Raw genomic sequence first — 9030 nt, 5'->3', positions numbered from 1 at the left:
GTGAGGCCCGGCACATTACTTTCTTTCACCTGTGGTCAACTTCCAGTTGATTTGTTGTCACTTACCTACTCTAAGAGCCAATTAACATCCAGAACTCGAAAACGTGGATGGAACATTGGAATCCAATGAATGAACAATGCGCGAAATTCAACAGCAACCAAGTTTTGGTTGAAACCTGGAATCCCGCAACTATAAGGCAACAGCTCTAATCGCAGTGCCATTGTAAATGCATTGAAAATGTTCATGCGCCAAACGGGACTGAAGCGAGTCAACAAAAAGCATATAAGTATAGACAATAAATACCTAACTTTGTGAGCAGTTAGTGAGAACCTTCGACAGTCTGGATCCGCGCAAGCGCAAATTTGTCGTTGTAGAATGCACCCGTAACTATTAGTTACATTTCTTACCTGTTTCGCATTGATAATCTTTAACTTTGTCAGCTTCTGGGGTGGAGAAAGTAGGGGGGTTATTTTGAGTGTGCTCCCGGAGTAGTGGCGGCAATAGTTGAAAATGTTAGGCAGTGGCGGACTGGGTCTAAAAATATTGGTTGCCAGGAGACAAAGGGGGCCCACTTCATCAGGGGCCCACTTGCCATCGGGCAAGCTGACACCCTGACCAGTACGCCACTGATGTTAGGCGTCAACAATCGTTGACAGCGGTGTTGCCATTGGCTCCGAAGCGCTCTTAAAATATTAAGAGAAAGAATTGAAAGCCGGAAATCGCTTCCATCAGGGTACAGTGGAAACAAGTTGGCGAATAACGAAATCATTTATTGAGAAATATTGCTGAAAGCAACTTCTTCAGAATGGCTACCATGGAAAAACGGAGAGAACGGAATTGAATATCTGTAAGAAGCAGAGTGTGGAGAAGAATGGAGATGATGTCTGTGGGGGCGTTATGGACTTCGGTCTAAAACCAGCCATTGTGAAGCAGAGGACGTAGTGGAGGAAGGGGCAGGAGAATCAGCGATGGACCACGTGGATGCAAGAACAGGTGCAAGTTGGCAACAATGGAAGGGAAACCATTGAGATGGTAGGAGAGTAGCATAATGTAGCAATAAAGTCCCAATTTGATCAAAGAAATGAGAGAGGATTGAAAGAAGACAATTCCGCTTGTCCTATCAGAAAAAAAAGCCTTGTCTACCAAACCGACAAATTAATTTCACATTGCACAGCTGCTGCCTGAACCGTTGAAGATTATTAATCTTCTGTGTTCTTCATTCAGAATTTCGGAAACTGCAGTTCATTAGATATTTAGAATATAGGTCAACATGTGGCTCAATTATGCTTAAACAGACAGAATCGCAAATAAAATCAGTATAAGCAGTAATGTTTATTTCGCCGGGGGGGTGGCAAAACTCTTAACTATGCAGATTACAGACTATACAGAGTTCTCATCCCCACACAAAGGGGAAGTGATGGAATTACATATATATATACTCCAATAATCGACGATTCAGCAATACGTAATCTATAAAGCCCCTTGCTTCTTAAGATTGATAGATCCTAAAGATTGACGGCATAAGAAGATTGACAGAAGAATGACAGGTTATTCTGACAGAGGAAGAGGGTTATATTTCCGCGGAACAAGCATTTTGTTTTGTTTTACTGATGACGCACTTCAATAGACAATAGGTGCAGGAGTAGGCCATTTGGCCCTTCGAGCCAGCACCACCAGTCAATGTGATCATGGCTGATCATCCCCAATCAGTACCCCGTTCCTGCCTTCTCGATATATCCCCTGATTCCGCTATTTTTAAGAGCCCTATCTAGCTCTCTATTGAAAGCATCCACAGAACCTGCCTCCACCACCCTCTGAGATAGAGAATTCCACCACTCTCTGTGAGAAAAAGTGTTTCCTCGTCTCTGTTCTAAATGCCTTACTCCTTATTCTTAAGATGTGCCTCCTGGTTCTGGACCCCTCCAACATCGGGAACATGTTTCCTGCCTCTAGCGTGTCCAAGCCCTTAACAATCTTATATGTTTCAATGAGATCTCGTCTCATCCTTCTAAACTCCAGAGTATACAAGCCCAGCTGCTCCATTCTCTCAGCATATGACAGTGCCGCCATCCCGGGAATTAACCTTGTAAACCTATGCTGCACTCCCTCAATAGTAAGAATGTCCTTCCTCAAATTAGGGGACCAAAACTGCACACAATACTCCAGGTGTGGTCTCACTAGGGCTCTGTACAACTGCAGAAGGACCTCTTTGGTCCTATTTTCGATTCCTGCTGTACATGCAAGCTTTCTTGCATAGACTGATGTACAAGGACCCCCAGATCCCGTTGTACTTCCCCTTTTCCCAACTTGACGCCATTTATAAAGTAATCTGCCTTCCTGTTTTTGCTACCAAAGTGGATAACCTCACATTTATCCGCATTAAACATCATCTGCCATGCATCTGCCCACTCCCTCAACCTGTCCAAGTCACCCTGCATTCTCATAGCATCCTCCTCACAGTTCACACTGCCACCCAGCTTTGTGTCATCTGCAAATTTGCTAATGTTACTTTGAATCCCTTCATCCAAATCATTGATGTATATTGTAAATAGTTGAGGTCCCAGCACCGAGCCTTGCGGTACCTCACTAGTGACTGCCTGCCATTCTGAAAGGGACCCGTTAATCCCCACTCTTTGTTTCCTGTCTGCCAACCACTTCTCTATCCATGCCAGCACTGTCAGCACTTATATCAGAATCCATCACAAAGGCACTCTACAAAGTCCCTTTCTTGGGGTCCAGTTCCAACCTGATTTTCCCAGTCTACCTGCATGTTGAAATCTCCCATAACAATCACAGCATTACTTTTGCTACATGCCAATTTTAACTACTGATTCAACTTGCGCCCTATGTCCAGGCTACTGTTTGGGGGCCTGTAGATTAGTCCCATTATGGTCTTTTTACCCATACAATTCCTTAGTTCTATCCATACTGACTCCACATCTCCTGTTTCAATGTCACCCCTTGCAAGGGACTGAATTTCATTCCTCACCAACAGGGCAACCCCACCCCCTCTGCCCACCTGTCTGTCTTTTCGATAGGAGACCCTTGAATATTCCCTTGAATATTCTGATCCCGGCCATGGCCCTCTTGCAGCCATGTCTCAGTAATTCCCACATCATCATACTTGCCAGTTTCTAACTGAGCTTCAAGCCCATCCACTTGATTCCTTATACTTCGCGCAATCATATACAGCACTTTGACCTCCGTGTTCACTTCCCCCCTCGTCCCCGCTCGCAGTTATACTCTTAAAAGAAAGAAAACTGTGCAAAAACAAGACATGGGTGCAACAAAATAAATATAAGAGAAAAAACAATTTCATGGTTCCTTCACAGGCACTGAACTCCCCGGTATTGAAGACAACTATAGTAGGTATTGTTTCTAAAAGGTTGAAGATTGAGATTGTAAGGACAAAAAAGGACAGAACATAATCGGAATTGATATGGGCTACTTTGCCCCTCAAGTGTACATTGTTGTCAATATAATCAGGGCAAACCTGTCGTAGGCCTCATCTTCTGCATCAATTCCCAATAACTCACAAATCCGTAATCTTCCAAAAATAATCTATTTTCTCTTCCTGGACTCCCGATGCTTGCGTCAAATTTGTCTAAAATTATAGAGTGAAATGTACCGAGAAATCCTAATTGGGAGGCAGGCCATCTCTCATCAACAGAATGAATGAAAAGGCCAATTTAAAATCCCTAAATTTGGGTCGTATTCTCACGGTGCAAGCATTTTTTAAATCATAATTAGTCATAAATCATAATTTATTCGTATTACCATCTGCAAGGAATTCAGGATTTTGTATTGTTATTTGTAACCTTTCGTTACCTGCAATTTTATTCTTGAAGTGTTCCTCTGTTAAAAGATTTTTTAAAAAATGTCAGAGTAGCAATTGACATTTGCGCAATGAATGCAAAATCAATGAAAGAATGTGGGGCAAATGTTAATTTGCTGTTTACGGTTTATCTAACCGGAAAGGAGAGATAAAAGAATGAGAAATAAACGGATGCGCGGATTGAGAGATGGGGACGTTGATAATTGCTCATTGGATTCAGGTGTAATGCACTTTTAGTCATGGCTTAGTCATTTGTTAGAGGCAGAGAGAGGAGTATTGGCTGAAAGAAGGCACGTCCGAGGGAACTGAGATTTAAAAAGTGCGCCAAAGGCCAGATTCGACTGTTTACCGTGAAGGTTGGAGAGAAGCGAGAGCGAGTATTGGCTGAAAGAAGGTGAGTGCGAGGGAACGGAGATATAAAAAGAGCAACAAAGGCACAGGTTCAAGTAATTTACAAATTAGCCCTAAAGTAGTCGATTAGGTAGCAGATGAAAATAAGTGCAGCTGTAGAGCTTTGTTGAGGTGAATTGCCTTGGTGAGCAAATTGTGAGTCTTTGGCTCGAGAGCCTTCGGCGAGGAGACTACGCTCAAAGGTCGACAAGATGAGAGGCACAACCAATTGGGATTTGTCTACTGAAATAATGGCAGGCGAGTTGTTGCAGTGTGACGCTGCTGGTGCCTCTGACAACTACACCTGTAGAAATTATGTCCAGGTACAGCTCCTGAAGGGCTGTGTTGGTGATATGGAGCAGCAGCTTGATGATCTCACACCATCTGGGAAAATGAGAGCTTCCCGGACAGGACCTACCATAATCATAATCATATTCATGATCATACTTTATTAGCCAAGTATGTTTTGCAACATAGGAGGAATTTAATTTGCCCTACAGTCATATCAATAAAAAGCAACAGAACACACAAAATACATTTTAACATAAACGTACACCACATTGACTCCTCCACATTCCTCACTGTGATGGAAGGTGAAATAAAAAATTCAATCTCCTCCCTTCTTTTGTTCTACAATGGTTGGGAGCCTGGAGCCTTCTGTGACGGGATGATCTTTGCTCCTGTTGGCGGCGGCGTTTGGGCCCTCCACGTCGGGGCGATGGAGCTCCCGCATAGGGGGGGGATTCTCAGCTGGGCGCTCTGACCCCGGGTCTAGGCTGGTCAAAACCTTCTGCGTCATTTGGAGCTCTCGACATTGGTCACTCCCCGAGACTGCGAGCTCCTCGATGGTGAAATCCGCAGGCCGCAGTTGGAGCGTCGATCCCAGGCAAGGGATTGACTCCGATGGTAAGTCCACATCCCTGCGGTGGGGCTCAAATTCAGTCCCAAGTGAGGACTCCAGCTCCATGATGTTAGGCCGCGGAACGACCGGATATACGATCTGGAAAACAATCGCATCTCCGGCAAGGTAAGAGATTTAAAAAAAAATTCCCCCTCTCCCACGCCCCTTATAAAACAAACCAGAAAACATTAACACATACTTTAAAAACACACTAAAAACAACAAAAACAGATGAAAAGATAGACAGACTGTCGGCTGCTATCGTACGGTGCCCCCTGATGGTGTATGAGGTTGTTACACCAAGGATACAAGAAGAGCGAAGGTAGTTTGCGATGAGAAAGGGAAGTAAGCATTGGGTGCAGGAGACCCCGGTGGTTGTACCTATTGAAAACCCTCTTGGAAGCTGTCTGGATGGACGACACTTCCAGTTCGAGCGGCAGACAGGTCTTTCAATCAAATCCTGGCACTGAGGCTGAACCAGAGAGCCCTACATCAGGTAGTGATAGGTGACTCAATAGTGAGAGGTACGGATAGGTGATTCTGTGGCAACAGATGAGACTCGAGGATGGTGCGTTGCCTCCCTGGTGCCAAGGTCCAAGATGTCTCGGACTGATTGCTGGGCATCCTCAAGGTGGTAGAGGACTAACTGGAAGTGTTTGTGTATGATGGCACAAACGACGTCGGGAAGAAGAAGAAGAAGGAGGCTCTGCAATGTGAGTTTTGAGAGTTCGGAAGAAGGCTGAAAAGCAGGACCTCTGGGGTGGTTACTTCTGATTTGCCTCAAGTTCCTCGTGCTGGTGAGGGCAGGAACAGGGAGATAGGGGTTCCGAATGTGTGGTTGATGAGCTGGTGTGTTGGTGGGGGGTAGGAATTTTGCTTTCTACACAACTGGGATCTCTTCTGTGGTAGGGGTGACCTGTACAAAAGGGGCGGGTTGCACCTTAATTGGGGGCAGGCAGGTTTGCTGGTACGACATGGGTGGGTTTAAACTAAATAGTGCGGGGAAGTTGTCGACAAATTGGAAGTGTAAGGATGGAGTTAAAGGGAAAGAGTACAGGAAAAGTTACAAAAGACACCCAAATTAAAGGCACTGAAAGTTCTAGAAGGGATAAGAGAGTAAGGTCAGGTGAAAAAGGAACCGGTGTGAGAGGGGAGGTGAATACCGAATTAAAAGTGTTATATATTAATGCGCGAAATTTACAGAATAAAGTGCATGAGTTTGAGGCTCAGTTAGAGAATGGTTGGCATGATGTTGTGTGAATTACGGAGACATGGCTGCAAGAGGATCGAAGCTGGGAATTTAATATTCAGGGGGGTGGGATGGCGCTGTTGGTAAGGAAGGAAATTCAGTCCTTTGCGAGGGGTGTCATAGAATCAGAAGATGTAAATTGTGGCTAGAACTGAGGAATTATAAGGGTACAAATACCCTAATGGAAGTTAACTACAGGCCCCCAAACAGTCACCTGGATATCAGTTACACCAGGAGTTGCATCAGCAGGTAAAATTGACATGTAACAAAGGGAGCTTATGGGAGATTTCAATATGCAGGTCGACTGGGAAAAATCAGGTTGGTATTGGACCCCAAGAAAGGGATTTTGTAGCGTGCCTCCGAGATGAAATCTTAGAGCAGCTTGTACTGCAACCTACCAGCGATAAGGCAATTCTGGGGTTAGTTGTGTAATAAACCGGGTTTGATAAGGAAACTCAAGGGGTTGGGAGATTGCAACCTTCACGTGGCCCACCCTATTTCGACAAATGCACAATCAAATAAGATCAAATAGAACAAGTTGTCCTACAACTTTAGGTTGTGCACGCCATACACAAGAAGAAGAAGTAGGGAACTCAAGGTAATGGAACCATTTGGAGGTAGTGACCATAATATGATGTTTTAATCTGCAATTTGAGAGGGAGAAGGTAAAATCAGTAGTGTAGTATTGCAGTTGAACATGGAGGAAGGAGTTGGCCAAGGTTGACTGGAAATGGACCCTAGTGTAGATCAATTACTATTGTTGATTTAATCCATTCCTGGTTTTCCTACTGCCGACCCGATCCTAAATCCGTGCCGGGTTTCCACTATGCCATCTAGTGGTATGCAATTAGCTAAACCAGTTTGATCTAAGATGCGGAACCTTACCGAGCCAAATGCCATGGTCTCTGTACGTAATCTTAATAAAGTACGTTTTATGAAGTTAAGCGACTTATGGCTATCACAGTTTAATATATGTTGTCAGAAGTAAACCTTCGGATCGACTTCGGCTACTATTTTTACGCGTTTTCACAGTCTCAGATATAGCCAAATCATTTCGAAAACCGGACCCGCTTGTCTTCGATAGCAAAATCGGAGAATGTTGGCGCATCTTCGAATAACAGTATGAGGTGTTCCTCGCTGCCTCTTACTATGGAAAAACCACCTGGAACTCGTGCTAACATTCTCCTTAATATCGCTGGAGAAGAAGCTTCCGAACGAGTACAACAGTTTGTGTATGCGGGGGCAATAGGGGATGTGCACGTAAGGTCACACGGTCATAGGGCTTAACGCACGGAGCCGCTCAATCCATCTGAAGGGCATCCGTAACTTCCGGTATATGTTATTAATGCAAGAAATTTATACTTTCCTACCTGTTAAAAACCGCCAAAATGTTGAATTTTTGCGCTGTAAAAAATAGTGGAAGTCGGGGTAAGTGTGATAGACATGTACCCAACTTCAGAATTCCAAAAGTGAAGCGAAATGAAGGTAAAGAGAAACGAGAGCTGAAGGGACAACAGCAGCTAAAGTGCTTGGCGAACACTGGCTGTGCAGATATCGGAATTGAAAATATTGGGAATTATCGCGTTTGCTCACTGCATCAACAGTAAGGCATTATTTGTGGATTTTCTTGATTCCTTTGGTATCTAAAAAGTCTCAGAAGTGATAAATCTGGCTGTAAAATTTGCTTCAGAGGCGTTTTCTTTTTGTATGTAAAATCCCACTTGAGAACCATGGGTCATTTTAAAATTTTATACTTCTGAGACTAAAATTATCACTTCTGAGACTTTTTAGATGCCAAAGAAAACAAGAAAAAACACAAATAATGCCTTAGTTGATGAAATGCAGTGAGCAAACGGCCAATGTTCGCCAAACACTCTGGCTGTTGTTGTCCCTTCAGCTCTCGCTTCTAACGACCTGTAATTTCTGGATTACTGGATAGACTCGGCTTGTACACGCTAGAATTTAGGAGATTGAGGGGGATCTTATAGAAAATTAAAAAATTCTTAAGGGGTTGGACAGGCTAGATGCAGGAAGATTGTTCCCGGTGTTGGGGAAGTCCAGGACAAAGGGCCACAGTTTGAGGATAGAGGGGAAATCCTTTAGGACCGAGATGAGAAAAACATTTTTCACACAGAGAGTGGTGAATCTCTGGAACTATCTGCCACAGAAGGTAGTTGAGGCCAGTTCATTGGCTGTATTTAAGAGGGCGTTAGATGTGGCCCTTGTGGCTAAAGGGATCAGGGGGTATGGAGAGAAGGCAGGTACAGGATACTTAGTTGGATGATAAGCCATGATCATATTGAATGGCGGTGTAGGCTCGAAGGGCCGAATGTCCTACTCCTGCACCTATATTCTATGTTTCTATGTTTCTCCTCGCTTTTGGAATTCTGAAGTAGGCTAAATGTCTCTCACGCTTATCCCGATTTCCATAATTATTTACAGCGCAAAAATTGACAATCTCGGCGGGTTTTAACGGGCCCGCTACGCTGGAAACAATGGTAAGTGCTTACCTGCAGTTCATCGCGTGTACTCCATTTGACGTAGCGTAGCAACAGTACGGGTCATGGGTCGTGACCCGACTGCCGTGAAACCTCCCTATACCTGAACTAGTCGTGACCCCTGCTGAATCGGCGGATGACGCTGAATGTCTCAAGAG

The sequence above is a fragment of the Leucoraja erinacea genome, chromosome 24, assembly GCF_028641065.1.
Source record: "Leucoraja erinacea ecotype New England chromosome 24, Leri_hhj_1, whole genome shotgun sequence".
Lineage (NCBI taxonomy): Eukaryota > Metazoa > Chordata > Chondrichthyes > Rajiformes > Rajidae > Leucoraja > Leucoraja erinaceus.
Note: the sequence above shows the minus strand (reverse complement) of the source record.